The sequence below is a fragment of the Heterodontus francisci genome, chromosome 1, assembly GCF_036365525.1.
Source record: "Heterodontus francisci isolate sHetFra1 chromosome 1, sHetFra1.hap1, whole genome shotgun sequence".
Taxonomy (NCBI): domain Eukaryota; kingdom Metazoa; phylum Chordata; class Chondrichthyes; order Heterodontiformes; family Heterodontidae; genus Heterodontus; species Heterodontus francisci.
The window spans coordinates 193,611,682-193,629,258 of NC_090371.1; positions in this window are offsets into that span (position 1 = coordinate 193,611,682).

Sequence of the window (17,577 nt, forward strand, 5' to 3'; positions counted from 1 at the left end):
AGCAGGGAGGTGTCCAGGCTGAGCAGGGAGGTGTCCAGGCTGAGCAGGGAGGTGTCCAAGTAGAGCAGGGAGGTGTCCAGACAGAGCAGTGGTGTCCAGGCTGAGCAGGGTGGTGTCCAGGCAGAGCAGGGTGGTGTCCAGGCTGAGCAGGGAGGTGTCCAGGCTAAGCAGGGAGGTATCCAAGCAGAGCAGGGAGGTGTCCAAGCAGAGCAGGGAGGTGTCCAGGCTGAGCAGGGAGGTGTCCAAGCAGAGCAGGGAGGTGTCCAGGCTGAGCAGGGAGGTGTCCAGGCCGAGCAGGGAGGTGGCCAGGCTAAGCAGGGCGGTGTCAATTGTGAGGGTGGGAGGTGTTCCAATGCGGGTGGCCTGGGCCACTGGCGGAGCCCTCTGTGGGCACAGGGTACCCAAATCAGGAGGGATCCCCACCCAGCCCGCAAGGATGCCACCTGGTACCACCGGGCGGCCTCCCCAGGTGGCAAAGTGCTCATCCACCGTTGGTACATGAAGGCACCCTTAAGTGGCCATTAATTGACCACTTAAGGGCCTCAATTGGTCTATGGGCAGGCAAGCTGTCTGCCACCTCCTCCTGCCGCAGGTAAAATACCAGCAGGAGCAGGTAGGCGACAGGCACGGCACCCCCGACCATCTCATTTTGTGCCCCTGTGCCTCCCAGCCCACTCCTGGGCGGGGCGTAAAATTCTGGCCAACAAGTTCACTGCTTTGTCTGTTTCCAGTTTAAGAAATTTTTGCAATGTAAAAGTGGTGGGACAGCTGGAACTTACAAGGGTTAAGTTGGCAGCTTGACTAATTTGCATAAAAATATTCCACTCTTCTCCAAATCATAGTCCAAATGTGAAAACATGCCAACATCATTATGTACTCTGAGCAAATTGTGCTGGCTCATTATGGATGAAACCTTGGCTTCATTTCAGCAGCACTAGAACTGAAATAAACAGAAGATTCCATTTACCCAATTTTCTTCCTGATATGAAGAACGATGATTATCATTACTGTGGAAACTGTTAATGGAATGCATCTGTACTTTACAATATGTCCGGTAATGCCTAACCCTCTGGAACTTCCAAAACAGACACCTGTCACACAATATTTGTGAATATCCAAAGCTTAGTGTTGGGAAGTAGAATTAAACTGCATGGAACTTCGGAATACATTTCTCAACTGCCAATTGATATTGTGCCTCAAATTAAAACTGTGCCTCAAAGCCTTGTTTTCCCAAAAGGGTGAAGAAAATGCATAGCAACCATTTGCATCAGTAATATTAAAATGGAATTTTTTATGACCTTACTTAAGAGGTAATTCAAATTATCATGAAGAAATACCGTTCTCTGCTCATAAACTAGTCAAATTAAACATCTGGGCTTCAGAATTCCTCGGTCAGGGAGAACAGTGCAATGTCATTGGACATCCTGGGGTGGGGTCTGGATTTGGAGCAGGCTCCAGCTCCTCTTATCTCTGCCCCCTTTTTCTAAACATTGGAAATTCTGACAGAGGAGGGAAAAGTGCTTCTTGCAGCAGATACCCCCCCATCCCCCAACATGACAATGTCAGTGGAAGTGGAGGCACCAAGGGATGCCATCATTTGGCAGAGGTTTCACTAGTTCCACATGATGCAGGCATACTTGAGTTACCCAGATATTATCCTGTCAGAATTAGGGCCAATAACCGTTTTTCTGGACCCAGCTGCAAGAATGACTGACCCACCTCCCGCCAATGGAACAGCAAGGTGATACTTGGAAATTCCTAGTCCCCTGCAGACTGGGTACCCTTTATGCAAATGTTCCCTTTCCCAGGAATTGGGATGGGGGCAATGCTAGAGCTGACTGGAGGCCAAAAGTGCTGTCTTGTTGCATATCCAGTGGTGCAGTGGACTTCCTGGAATTTGTCCCCTTCTTTCAAGATGAGGACACTGAGGAACTGTCTCCCCTAATATTGTCTTCAATATTACTGCAGCTCACTAACAAATAACATTTTAAACGTGAGATATTTGAGGCTGGTGGCTACATTCCTCAGTCACAACACTGCATTTGCTCAAAATGCTGTGACGTCTGTAGTGCAGAGGTGCAATGGCTGTGATGTTGGTAATGTCTATGCTTGAGGTCAATAATGGGTCAATATTTAATTATGTAATCTGATGTCTGCTTGTTGTAACATTTACTACATTTATGGGTAATTTTAGGATTGTTTAGCTTTTCCTATGGAAATGTGTAGTACACCCAACCCGGTGAGACGGTAAAATTGGCCTGATCCCAATCAGTTTAATAGCCCATTTCAATCTCACAATGTTTAATTTACCCATTTAGACTAATACTGATGGGGTTAAAATAGATGTCAAGCAACCACAAGGCATAAACAGTTTTTGCATGTTGAGTTTATGAAGTACCAGCTTCCCCATAGATCCCATTATACTATAGTTGTACAACACTAAACTTTTTAAACTGCATCTCCAAGACATTTTTTCTGACTGTTGCTTTCACGTTATTAATGTCCACTTTATATTACATTCGCGCTGACCAGCATTACTCACATATTTTCAGAAACTTGTTAAATTGAGCTCTTTGTTTCATCTACAAAATATTCCATTGGGCAGAGTTTATGTGAATGCCCAGATTGCAAATGTCCCTGGCATTCAGCCATCCATTTCTTCCACTGCAGGCATCTTCATGAGATAAACATTGCCACGTTCTACACAAAGCATCCTTTTAGTCCCTTTTCTGACAACATATGAGCAATGTGCTGCTTTTAATTTGATGGTGTTCAGATATTTGTGTAAGACCAAGACTGCAAATTCAGCAATAGCAAATTGGCAAGCTGGCAAGTGTTTAGATGCAGTGATGACATCGGCGATCGCTCTGCGCATGCTCTGCGTTGTCAGGAGACACAGTGTAGTAAAATAATGTTTTTGTTTAATCTAGAAAATAGACAAGGTTTAGCATGCAATATAGTTATATAACCACCATTGTTGCCAACTGTACTTTTTTAATGTGAATGGCCAGCATTTTGATTCTGTGTCTGCATTGACATTTTCAAATCAACATCTAACAGACATCGAACTTGCAGCTGAGGTGCTTTTGACTTACTTTTGCTCTTGCAAATTTGTGGAAGTACTGTGGCTGACAATCACAGTGAGGAGCAGAACTAGCAGGGAGTGCAGTTAGGGATTAGTGTGCTCACCACCACAGTTCTCTGACTTTATCCCTTCTGCACCCAATAACAACATATATTGATATAGCACCTTTGACACAATAAAACATTCCAAGGTGCAGTTCCCAAATATACTGGGGGTGAAAGTGGTCTTTGAAAATGTTGTAATGAGATGTCTGTTCATGAACAGACCTTTAATGTCAGCTATCCTTGCCTTTTGTGGTTGATGTGCTGGAAGTAGACCAGTATCAAGGGGCAGGATATTGGTTGCTAAATGGCTGGTGTTCACTCGTAAAGCTGTTCTGTTACAGAAAATGGGGAGAGATGGTTGCAGCAAGATAATGAAGCAGAACTACCCTATTTAATGAGACAACTCTGCAGGTGCTTCCACAGGAGTTCTTTGAAGAAAAGTGGTACCTTTTGGCGCTGAGGGCCAGAGAAGCGCAAATGGAAGTAGCACTTGTGCATTACACCCAGTAACAGGCAAAGGAGAAATTTGGTGGCCTCAGGAAGGTTGTTAAAGGGTTGCTGAAAGTCAGAAAAGGGCTGGATGGCGCTGGAATCCCAAACTGATGTCAATTTCCGGAACTTTACCATCCCGCACGCACCGGATCCTGCCTGCACTTGGCTAGGAAAATTCTGCCAATTGGCCTCCACCACTAAAGCCTCCAGTGGCAAATCCAAGAACCTGGGAGCCCTCTCTCTTCCCTGTTGCTCCATTTGGAGCTCTTCTCTTTGCAGCTAATTCCTGCAGTTCTCAGCAGCCTCCTTTCATTCAGTGCAGCTCCCCTTTAAGAGGGGCAGGCTGCCTTTCAGGATGTAGGCTGGCTTGAACATGCTCTAGCCACATCTGCTTCTGGGTTGCCTGCTGAGGGTACAGCCGGCTAGCAGCATGGGTCATGCTCGGCTGAATGCTACAATCGTGGAAATGAGGAGGCAGCATGAGGTTTGGCTACTTCAAAGGGACTGGGCGGGAGCTGATTGTGAATTGCGACTCCCGTGCCTGAAAATGGGAGGAAACCAATTTTTAGCCCAAAATTCTTTCCCCTCCATGAGTGATGTGCCCAAGTTGTGCCTTCCTCCACCACAGGAATTTCTGCACAGTTTACTGTTGGTGAATAATGGATTCCTTGTGCAGCCAAGTTATCTGTCATCTTCTCCAGCTGCTGCCTACTTTCTTGTCTCTGTTCATTGCAAGGGCTGTTTGCAGGGTGAAATGTAGGATACAGCCGGTAATACTAATTTTGAACACTGTGGGGTAGAATGTCTGCAGGGTGTCCCATGACCTTCTGCTGTAACTTTGGTGGAGACCTTGGAGAAAGAGTGAAAATGGCTAATTATGCCATTTCTCTGGGGTTTCTGCTCAAGTTCCTATGGCAGTTCTCTCAGAACTCTCAGGTATATGGCTGTAATATACTGCATGCATTCCCTGATCTTACCCTTCCTCACCCAAAATCAGCAGGTAGAGAACACAATGGGGGTTAAATTGGTTAGCCCCAAAAATGGACGCAAGTATCATGATTCATGATTAACCCATGCTTGTTCTGTGGAATTGCCAGCAGGACACCAACATGGTGTTGCCTGCTAATTATAATGATTGCTGTGTGCAGCCAAATCTACCTGCGCTGTTCATTGGCCGCATGCATCAGCAGGGGGTCCAATATCGTTACTAAAGTGCACTACTTAAAACTAGCTTGCACTTCTTAAAGGGGAGGTGCACTGTGGTTGGAGCAGGTGCTGAGAGTTAATGTGCAACTGAAACAGACATGGGAAAGAGTGAGGAGTGGCTGACCCTGGGAGAGCACGGGCACCCAGATATTCAGGCACTGCACTCGAGGTCTTGGTGGAGGAGATAGAAAGGAGGACGGATATCCTGTATTCCCAGAGGAAGCAGGAGACCCTCCAAATATACAAGAATGCATTGGGAACAGATAGCTGTGGGGGTCAATGCCAAGAGTCAAATGCCAAGGACCTGGATGCAGTGCGCAAAAAGTTTAATGACCTCACACGAGTCAAGACCAGTGAATGAATCTTCAAATACCATATCCCACCAACTGGACCACTAACCTCAGCTACTGCTCAGTGCACCACACCTCCATCACTCACCTACCAATAATCTCTCTCAATCAGGCCTCATAGTCAACATTCATAAGCCTCACATGCACATCTCACAGTTGCATACATTGCCAGCTCTTCAACCATGATAGCTAGATCACCCAAACAGGTTGCACAGCACTCCCTGAAACACATCCTCTTGCTTGCAGAAGAAGGTGGTGCACAACTGGAGGCAGCAGTAACTAACCAGAGACTAAGAGGTATGTTATAATCTCTATGGAGAAGATGGTGCTGGCCATTGTGGAAAGGGCCATTGCTGAGTCCGTGGCCACCAACAGGGCTGAAGCCATCCTTGTGCCTGATCCTCCTTCTCACATCCCACTTCCCCCTCATCCCATAATCCCTTCTGACTTACAAGCCAGAGAGACGCCTCTCAATACAATCTTACCCATGTCCCTTTTTCATTTCAGATACCAAGAACTGCAACCTGCCCAAAGCAGTGGAGGAACAGCGAGAAGACAGTGATGGTGAAGACACACTGTCACTCAATTTCATACTTGAAGCCACAGCTCAGATACTGACACTGCGCGTATTTTAGAGGATGGCCTCGAGGCAGGATATGCATGTGGAGAGACACTGAACACGAGTGGCCTGCAGTCAGGGCAGGGGAAAAGGGTAGCGTAGGTACCAGCTCGCCAGAGGGCGAGGCTGCATACGTGTTCGGCTGAAGAGGACTCATGAGGACTTCGGTGGGCTTGGCTGCAGAAAAAGCTGGTGGATGTACACACCAAAATGCTTGATTCTCGAGAAGCCTGCCAGAAAGTCAGTAATGTCAAGAATGTCAAGAAGTATGATGGAGTCCGGCACCAACTTGGCGCAAGGCTTTGCACAAAGCTAGGAGTCAATTCTTTCCAACACACTTGTGGAACCAACCATGATGCAGTGTCTTTTTTTTTCATTTTTTTACCATGTGCTTGCCCAATGTTTTTTTTCCATGTTTGTGCTTTTGGCCAGGGCTGTTCATTATTCCGTCATTTAACACACTCTCTGCACTAACGCTTTGTCTTTCACCACACCATTAACACATCCTTTGCCTTTGCTCCATGATCTTCTGGTCAGTTATTCTCTGTGTCCCTCTGTCCTATCAACACCTTCCATTGTGTTATCTTTTGCCCCACCCCTGCTTTATTTGCTTAAACCTACTACATTTCTAACCGTTGCCATTTCTGATGACAGGTCACTGACCTGTAATGTTAACTCTACTTCTCTCTCCACAGATGCTGCCAGATCTGCTGAGTATTTCCAGCATTTTTTGTTTTTATTTCAGATTTCCAGCCTCTGCGGTATTTTGTTTTTATATTATGATGCAGTGTCTGATGGCCAATGTCTCAGCTTCCATTGCAGCACAAACAGCAGCCAAACAATGTCTGAGTGCCTCAGTGGGAGCTCAGCCTGCTGCCATCATGGCTTTGGTTACCAGTGTTCAAAGGGGCTTCCAGGGTGTCACCGCAGTCCAGCAATCTTTTCTCCAACATATTACTAGAATTGCTGAGATGCCGCTTGGGGAGAGTGACAGTATCTCCATGGAACATGAATCTGCTGTGTTCTCTCAGGAGGACAGCATTTGTGCTTCCACCCCTGCCACTCCACCAGTGCCTTTGCTGTTGCCAGCCAGTCGCAAGCCCAGACTATTGCTGTCCAGGTCCAGGTGGTCTGAAGCCCAGAGTTGCTTGAGGTCATTCTACCAGGCCATTTGCAGTCTCTGCCACTGAAAATCAGTAGCCTTCCAACAGCCATGCTACAGCCATTGGGTTAGTACCTTGCAGGAGCACGAGGACAGGCAAAGATACATGGAAGACAAGGTCTAAGGGAATGAGCAAGGGTGATTAGTTGATTTTTGTATGCAATATGGAATGACCTAATTTATACATTTGAATTTGAATATGTATTTATGTTGGCTTTTATCTTCGCATTGTTGGCAAGATGACATTGTGATTATCATGCTTACGAAAGGAACAGTTATGAGCTAAAGTGAACTGGAGCAATTATGAATGGTAAAAGTGAATTGGTGAATTAAACTCCAAAGATGGACACATTTTGCTGAAGACAAGATGGAATAAAAGGTCAGGTGACTCCTCCTGTAGCAAATATGCATCATGACTGTTGGAGACTAAAACACATTATCACGTCTAGACTAGTTCTGGGGAAGGCACATTAAAATGCTAAACAGACCATTCAATGCTAAATGGCTTTTATCTTCAAAAATTGGGCTGACAAAGACTTTCACAGACAGGGTGACTCCGGATGAAAAGCCAAGATAATAGATGGGAAATAACAGCACTTTATCAAGAGAAACCACATTCCAACCCCATTGTGTAACAATGGCTCCATGTTCAGAGATGTTGAATGGGCATACCTGAGACAACATCTATGGTTACCTGACCGAAACCCAGCCTGATAAGGGTTTTTCTTAAAAAGGAGATTTCTCTGAGCGAGAGAGTTGGAAAGCCAGCCAGAGAGGAAGCTGAGACATCCATTTCCTGCCAAGAATAAGACCCTGCCTGTAACATTTATAAACCAGTGATGCAGAGAGGCCAAAGATGACCTTGAAAACTCTCCATCTGAGAAATATTAACAAGATTGTCTACTGCCTTTGACTGAATCTTAAAGGAATCTCAATACTTCAGTCAACTAAGAAAAAGAACATCAGGCTGCAACAGTGTTAAAAATTGCTCCTGGAAAAACCAAGAAGGTTTTAAAATGAACTTTTTTTTTTACAACTATCAGTCTTAAATGTATGCTATCCTCTAATCTCTATCTTTACTTGTGTGTTTGCATGTGTGTACCTGTGTGAGTGGGTGATATTGTGAACATTTTCAGGTATTGTTTAATGAATAGCTTGCTTTCTTTTTAAACCTACGAGAAAACATGCCGTTTGCCTGTTTATTTAACACTATTTTCTTTTAAGAAATTATCTGCAGTCTGTTGAGAGATAAAAAGTAGAAGTCACCCACGCCATTTCCCACCTGTTTGTAACATGATGGGTCAGTGATATAGGGAAGATAAGGTGAGGGACTGTTGGTGAATGAGAAATTGGGGTTGCAGTTACTGGTATCGCACTTAAATTAGTTGGCCACATACAGCTGAAGGAGAAAGGTGCTATCTAGCTTGCCTCCTCTCTTCTGAAGAAGGGTCACTGACCTGAAATGTTAACTCTGCTTCTCTCTCCACAGATGCTGCCAGACCTGCTGAATATTTCCAGCATTTCTTGTTTTTATTTCAGATTTCCAGCATCTGCAGTATTTTGCTTTTATTATTGCCTCCTCTCTTCCTGTTCGTCCTCCTCGTGCTCTTGCTCCTCAACCTGTCACCTGATAGATGGTGGCAAGGTCTGTTCTGTTATGACGGCAATGTTGTGCAGCATGCAGCATACAATGACAAATCTTGACAGCCCCCCGTTCAGCCAATGATCCCTCAAAGATGCTTGGGTGTATGGCCATGCAACAATTCAGAAGGTACCTTGCAGGGAACAAACAGGCCGTGCACAACCAGCTTTCCTTTTCAGATGCATGCATGTGCAACTGTGCAGCAATCTTAAAGGGACTGTGCAGTGCAACAAGCAGGCTGTGCAGATCAGAATAATTAGAGGGAATATTGTACTCAACCGAGCACTGCAGGGCTCCTCCAGAGCAGTCCAGACAGTGGAATAGTTCTTTCAGTATGCCAGTGGTCTGCCCTATCAGATTTCCTGTGACAGCATTACTCTCATTGTATGCCTGCTGTGCATACTTGCATGGATTGTGAACTGTAGTTATGAGCTCTATGAAACGTAAAATTCTGAGAGGGCTTGACAGCTGAGTGGCTGTTTTCCCTGACTGGAGAGTACAGAACTCAAGGCAGAGTCGCAGAATAAGGGGATAGCAATTTAGAACTGAGAGCTCTTCTCCTCCTGTCCCTCTTCAAGCAGCTTGTCCTACTCTGTGTGGGCTCTTATTCTCCAGTCATGCTCGATTCCAAGAGTACCACAGTGCACCTATGTCTGGGAACAACTGGTTTGTGCAGAAGCCTTGAAGTCAGCAAAAATGTACTTCAGCGTGTGCGACACAACTCGCTGTAGAATTTAGACACTTTAAAAAGAAACCAAACTGTGTCGAGTTGTAACAACAGCCAGATCTATCAAATAACTTGTATGCAGTTGATGACTCCTTAAATAGCAATTTTGGGGGACCTAAAGGCTTTTTAATGTTATGTTCAGCTGTGAGAGGTTAAGAGAGGGTATCAGCTGGAGCATGGAATTCCAAAATGGCAGTGCTGGCATCAAATCAGCATTGCACATGGATGACATCATGGTCTGTCAGCTCTGCATGGTTCCAGTGGACATGAGGGGCAGGATCTTGTGCCTGTCCGGAAGGCGGGTTTCATGGCGGGGGGTCCAGAGAATCAGAGCAGAACCGCCCGCCACAGAATCTGACGCCAGAATTCCCATTTCCGATCATCCCGGGGTGGGATAGGCCAACGATGACCTTCCTGCCCAGAGGCCAATTGAGGCCCTTAAGTGGCCTATTAACGGCCAATTAAGGGCCTCTTCCTGCCGTTGCTGGGATCTTACCAGCAGCGAGGGAGGCCTCCAACGTGCGGGGAGGGCGCCTTGTAACACAACGTGCCCTCCCTGCGGGCTTATGTGTTGGGTCCCTTCTTCGTGGGCAATTTCTGCCACACGGTGGACCATCCCCCTCCCTCCCAGGGAACAGGTGTACACCCCAGGACTCCCCCCCTCCTGGGCCAAATGACCACCCCACCCCAACTTGCCAGGACCTTCCAGACTGGACCTGGCGACCCCGCCTCATTTACCTGTGTTCCATGGTTCCATTGCTAGGCCTGGGTCTGAGGCCTCTGCAGCACCGGCAGTGGCCACTGCTCCCGGTGGCACTGCTGATACTGTGATTGGCTGGCAGCTCTTGGAGGCGGGATCCCCGTCTCTATAACATCTTTAAAGGGACAGGGATATCACCTCCTAAAACTTTGATCACAAAAGACTGGAGGATCACTCAGGGGGGCTGAAAAACCCCCCGTTTTTTTGACCCGGTGCCAGGCGCCCTGCTTCCTGGATAAAATCCAGCCCTAGATGTGTACATGTTAACCCCTTTTGTCACAAAAATGTGCTAAGTCGAATGATGATTTTTTTTAACCCATTGGCTGGAAACCTGAGTATTAAACTGGTGGAGAAGAACTACTCGAATCTTGCAAGCTTTGAACTCTGTCTGCTGACCGTGAGCAGGCATATTCCCTGCTGCAGTAGTGTTCAGTGGTTTAATTCATCTGTGTTTGATTGTGTTAGTCTACTCACCGATTGATGCTCATTGTGCTTAATGAATTAAATTTAGAAAGAACAGGCAGAAACATCCTTTAGCTACACAGTTTAGCGAACTTTCTGGAAAGAACAGACAGAGATCTCCCTCAAAGGACTTCAGTCACATTGCTGTCTCTCAGAAAACCACTGAATCAGCATCCACCACTTCAAGCTCAAAGCCTCAGGACCACCAAATTCATCCTGAAGTCAGCTGAATCACCAACCTCCACAAACTGTATACCCCTTTTATTTCACAGGACTCTAATTTGAGCACACTGTCCTTCCCCACTCTGTAACCTATTTGTGCGTGTGCGTGAACTTCCAGTGTGTGTGTGTACATGTATGTGTGTGTGTGTTTAAGTTGGAGCATATTTTATTATTTTACTTAGACTGGTTTAAGTACAATAAAGTTAAACTCTTTCTTTGGTTAAACTCAAGAAAACCTGTCTGATTGGCTCTTTTTATGATCTCGGTGCGTAAACAAGTGAACACTCACTGAGTTGGCAAGTATTTCCAGTTAAAATAAAAGTCTGTTGTGGTCAAACAAGGAGAGAGAAAGGAGGGTAGCCCTTTGACCCCTCCTCATCTGATCATAACAGAAATTTGAGGGTTCATCCAGGATCAAACCCAAAGACAAACAAGAAATTGAAAGCAGGAAACCAAATTAATCCCTAGCAATAATTTAAAAACTTCAATACAGGTTTTCTTGTTGTTTTCAGTGTTAGAGTACTAAAATGTCCACATTCGAGGCCAGTACCTTCCCAGAACAGAGTGAAGTAACTCTAAAAGCCCTATCCTTTGAAGAGTTAAGGAGCTTAGCTAGGCATTTAGAGGTTAATATCCATTCAAAAGCCAGGAAACCTGACATTCTAAAACTTGTGACCAACCATTTTGAAATTGAAGACCAAAGACAGGCATAGAATCTGTAACTAAAAGAATAGCATGAGCCAAAATACAGATGGAACAGTGGAGATTAGAGCTAGAATTCCAGGAATGGAAGGAGGAGACACAATTTCAGGAAAGGGAGAAAAAAAGAGCTTTCCAGAAGGAGAAGCAGGCAAGAGAGTTAAGGCAGCTCAAACTGAATAGGAGAAGACACAATGTACCCAATGAAGGCACCACTAATGAGCGATATACCCTTAGCTCAGGACTGAGTGTTGAGCTCTTAAAGTTCTCCCAATTGATACCAAAGTTCAATGAGGTGGATGTAGAAGCACTTTTCATCTAATTTGAAAAGTTTGCAAAGCAGTTGAAGTGACCAGCGGAGGGCTGGATCCTGCTGCTGCAAAGCAAATCAACAGGAAAAGCCCAAGGAGAGTTCAACAAACTATGAGATGACCAAAAATGCTATCCTGAGCACATATGAGCTGGTACCAGAGGTGTCCTGCCAAAAATTCCAAACTTTCCGAAAATGGTCTGAGCAAACCTACATCAAGTTCGAAAGGATTAAGCTACTTGCTTTCAATTAATGGATTCAGGCATTTACGATAGAACCAACCTATGAAAATCTTAGAGAGGTGATTCTCCTCGAGGAGTTCAAAAACTCGCTTCCCCTTTCCATAAAAACCCATGTGGGGGAACAAAAAAGGAAGAGGACACAAGGAGGCTACAAAGGGATAGAGATAGGTTAAGTGAGTGGGCAAAGATCTGGCAAATGGAGTATAATGTGGGAAAATGTGAAATTGTCCATTTTGGCAGGAAGAATAAAAAAGAAGCATATTACCTAAATGGTGAGAGATTGCAAAGCTCTGAGATGCAGAGGGATCTGGGTGTCTTCGTGCATGAATCGCAAAAGGTTAGCATGCAAGAACAGCAAGTAATTCGGAAAGCTAATAGAATGTTATCAAAATTCAATACAAAAGTAGGAAGGTTATGCTTCAGTTATACAGAACATTGGTGAGACCACATCTGGAGTACTGTGTACAGTATTGGTTTCCTTATTGAAGGAAGGATGTAAATGCATTGGAAGCAGTTCAGAGAAGGTTTACTGGACTAATATCTGGAATAGGCAGGTTTTCTTATGAAGAAAGGTTGGACAGGCTAGGCTTGTATCCGCTGGAATTGCGAAGCGAAAGAGGCGACTTGATTGAAACATATAAATTCCTGAGGGGTCTTGACAGGGTGGATGTGGAAAGAATGTTTCCTCTTGTGGCAGCCTCTAGTACTGGGGGGGAGGTCACTGTTTAAAAAAAAGGGTCACCCATTTAAGACAGAGATGAGGAGAAACTTTTTCGCTCACAGGGTTGTGAGTTTTTGGAACTCTCTTCCTCAAAACATGATGGAAGCAGAGTCTTTGAATATTTTTAAGGCAGTAGTAGATAGATTCATGATAAGCAAGGTGGTGGAAGGTTATCAGGAGTAGGCGGGAATGTGGAGTTGAGGTTACAATAAGATCAGCCAAGATCTAGTTCAATGGTGGAGCAGGCTCCAGGGGACAAGTGGCCTACTCATGCTCCTAATTCATATGTTTGTAAAAGGTTCCAAGATCCAGGCAGGGTGCAACACAGGCTGATGAATTTACGCTTGTCCACAAGCCCTTGGCTCAAAAGAAACCCTTCCCTAGTCACCTCCTAAAACCTGAAAAGGATAGAAGGTGGGAGGATGATAGGAGGATGAACAGCCATGGGCGAGAAGGAAGAGCTGGAAACACATAGGGGGCCTCCTCAGGCCAAAAAGGAAGGTTCTGAGAACAGGAGTGACGCCCAAAAAACTGTATGTTTCCATTGCAACAAGGCAGGTCACCATCGAGCTGACTGCTGGATGTTATGGGGAAAACCTGTAGGATTAATCAGGGTACACCAGACCAGTGCAGGAAAACGGGCCCTGAGGGAAGGCACACCAGACCAGGCCGTGGCTCTAACTGTGGTTGTAAGTCCCTGTAAATGTACCGCTGTGAGTGCAGGAGAACTTAACAAAATCTGTGCCAGTTACCAGAGTTTGTGTCTAATGGAAAAGTGACCTAATACCCCTCGAGTAAAGCAAGTAAACCCATCGTCATACTTGGGGATACAGGGGCCACCCAATCCCTTCTACTGGGAAAAGGCAAGACTTTGCCCCCAGAGAGGACGTTCTTCTCCTTCCTTCTTCTTTGGCCTCCTTGTCTCGGGAGACAATGGGTAAGCGCCTGGAGGTGGTCAGTGGTTTGTGGAGCAGTGCCTGGAGTGGCTATAAAGGCCAATACTAGAGTGACAAACTCTTCCACAGGTGCTGCAGAAAAAATTGGTTGCCGGGGCTGTTACACAGTTGGCTCTCCCCTTGCGCTTCTGTCTTTTTTCCTGCCAACTGCTAAGTCTCTTCGACTCGCCACACTTTAGCCCTGCCTTTATGGCTGCCCGCCAGCTCTGGCGATCGCTGGCAACTGACTCCCACGGCTTGTGATCAATGTCACAGGACTTCATGTCGCGTTTGCAGATGTCTTTAAAGAGGAGACATGGACTGCCGGTGGGTCTGATACCAGTGGCGAGCTCGCTGTACAATGTGTCCTTGGGGATCCTGCCATCTTCCACGCAGCTCACATGGCCAAGCCATCTCAAGCGCCACTGACTCAATAGTGTGTATAAGCTGGGGATGTTGGCCGCCTCAAGGACATCTGTGTTGGAGATACAGTCCTGCCACCTGATGCCAAGGATTCTCCGGAGGCAGTGAAGATGAAATGAATTGAGACGTCGCTCTTGGCTGACATACGTTGTCCAGGCCTCGCTGCCGTAGAGCATGGTACTGAGGACACAGTCTTGATACACTTGGACTTTTGTATTCCGTGTCAGTGTGCCATTTTCCCACACTCTCTTGGCCAGTCTGGACATAGCAGTGGAAGCCTTTCCCATGCGCTTGTTGATTTCTGCATCGAGGGACAGGTTATTGGTGATAGTTGAGCCTAGGTAGGTGAACTCTTGAACCACTTCCGGAGCGTGGTCGCCGATATTGATGGATGGAGCATTTCTGACGTCATGTCCCATGATGTTTGTTTTCTTGAGGCTGATGGTTAGGCCAAATGCATTGCAGGCAGCCGCAAACCTGTCGATGAGTCTCTGCAGACACTCTTCAGTAAATTAAATTGTTGGTCAGCACAGACTCAGTGGACCGAAGGGCCTGTTTCAGTGCTGTATCTCTCTATGAAACCTTCCCTGCATCCAGGGAATTTTGGAATATTATAACCAATGGATCCACTGTCTCCGCCACCACTTCCTTTAAGACTCTCGGACATTAAATGCAAAGTATTAATGAACGGTATTGAGGGAAGGAATATGCCCATATCTTTTTATTGGGTGCATATGGAGTGCAACCTCATTTCAGGACTGGTAACCATGGGGATTGTCCCTAGTTAACCTATGGACAGGGTCGACCTGCTCCTTGGTAATGACCCGGGTGGGGGCGAAGGTGGTAGCTTTTCCAATGGTTTCAGAGAGACCGAACAATGTCAGGGAGACAGAGCAGTTACAGGAGAAGATCCCTGTAATTTTCCCTGACTGTGTAGTGACCCGGTCCATGGCCAAACAAGCTCCGTCACAGGAGGCTGAACTGGCACTGCAGACAGATGACCCTACTGTCTGGTTATCAAAAACCTTCTTCAGGAATTTAGAGGAACTATTGGAAGTGTTAAGCAGGTTTTCCTTGGTCGAGGCTCAGCAAGCTGACCCAGTGTTAAAAAAGTTAGCACAGACTGAAGCTGAAGCAGAGGGAGTTCCAGAGTGTTACTATTTAAAGAATGAGGCGCTGATGAGGAAGTGGAGACTTCCTCACAGACCTGTGGGTGAAGAGTGGACAGTGGTCCATCAGGTAATGGTGCCATCGAGGTACCAGAGGGAAATATTGAGGATAGCCCAGTAAGTTCCAATGGTTGGACATGTCAGTATCCGAAAAACCAAAGCCCGCATGACACAGCATTATTACGGGCTACAACCCCACAAGGATGTGAAGGGGTTCTGTAAAACATGCCACACGTTCCAGGTTGTGGGGAAGCTCCAACCTGCAATAAAACCTGCACCCCTAATTCCCATACCAGCTTTCGGGGAACCATTCAGCAAAGTGCTGGTGGATTCTGTGGGCCCCCTATCAAAAACAAAAGGGGACAAACCAGCACAGGTCTGGTAGGCAGTCAGGAAAGAAGAAGGCGAAAGGGACAGTGAGGACAAGTTATAGGGAGACCTGGAGGATTCTCAAATCAAACTGCTGAACATTCGGTTAGCTAACACCTAAATGTTAGGGAGATGAGCAAACTATTGGGATTGAAGGCAGACAAGTCCCCAGGGCCTGATGGCCTACATCCTAGAATCTTAAAGGAAGTGGTGGCGGAGATAGCGGATCCATTGGTTATAATATTCCAAAATTCCCTGGATGCAGGGAAGGTTTCATAGAGAGATACAGCACTGAAACAGGCCCTTCGGCCCACTGAGTCTGTGCTGACCAACAACCACCCATTTATACTAATCCTACATTCCATATTCCCTACCACATCCCCACCATCTACCTACACTCGGGACAATTTACGATGGCCAATTTACCTATCAACCTGCAAGTCTTTGGCTGTGGGAGGAAACCAGAGCACCCGGCAGAAACCCACGAAGTCACAGGGAGAACTTGCAGACTCCACACAGGCAGTACCCAGAACTGAACCCGGGTCGCTGGAGCTGTGAGGCTGCAGTGCTAACCACTGCACCACTGTGCCACCCCACAGGTGCCTGTACATTGGAAAAATGCTAATATAACGCCCTTGTTCAAAAAGGGAGGGAGGCAGCTAGTAGGAAATTATAGACCAGTTAGCTTAACAACCGACATTGGAAAATTGCTAGAATACATTATTCATGAAGTAATAACAGGACATTTAGAAAGTCAAAACGCAATCCATCAGAGTCAGCATGGTTTTATGAAGGGTAAATCGTGTTTGACTAATTTGCTAGAGTTCTTCGAAGATGTAACAAGTAAAGTGGATAATGGGGATCCGGTAGATGTAGTATATCTGGACTTCCAGAAGGCATTTGATAAAGTGACACACAAAAGGTTAATACACAAGATAAGATCACATGGGGTTAGGGGCAATTTATTAGCTTGGATATAATTGGCTAACCAACAGAAAACAGAGAGTCGGGATAAATGGGTCCTTTTCTGGCTGGATGCAACTAGTGGGGTGCCAAAGCGTTCGATCCTCGGGCCCCAACTATTTACAATCTATATTAATGACTTGGATGCAGGGATAGAAGGTACTATAGGTACTAAAATAGGTGGGATAGTAAGTTGCAATAAAGAAATAAGAAGTTTACAAATGGATATGGATAGGTTAGGTGAATGGGCCAAAATGTGGCAGATGGAGTTTAATGTGGATAAGTGTGAGGTTATCCATTTTGGTCAGAAGAATAGAAAGGCAAATTATTATCTAAATGGAGAGAAACTTCAGAGTGCTTCGGTGCAGAGGGATCTGGGTGTCCTCGTGCATGAATCGCAGAAAACTAGTATGCAGGTGCAGCAGGTAATAAGGAAGGCAAATGGAATTTTGGCATTTATTTCTAAAAGAATAGAGTATAAAAGTAGGGAAGTATTGCTGCAACTGTACAAGGCATTAGTGAGACCGCACCTGGAGTCCTGCGTACAGTTTTGGTCCTCTTACTTGAGCAGGGATGTAGTTGCATTGGAGGCAGTTCAGAGGAGGTTCACTAGATTGATTACAGAGATGAGGGGTTTGTCTTTGAAGAGAGATTGAACAGTTTAGGCCTTTACTGGTCTAGAGTTTAGAAGAATGAGAGGAGATCTAATTGAGATATATAAGATGATTAAGGGGATTAACAAAGTATATGTAGAGAGGATGTTTTCTCTGGTGGGGCAATCTCAAATGAGAGGTCATAGTTTTAGGATAAGGGGTAGCAGATTTAAAACAGAGATGAGGAGAAATTACTTCTCTCAAAGGGTCGTGAGTCTATCGAATTCACAACCCCAGAGTGAGGTGGATGCGGGACATTGAGTAAATTTGAGGAGATAGACAGATTTTTAATTAATAATGGGTTGAAGGGTTATGGAGAACA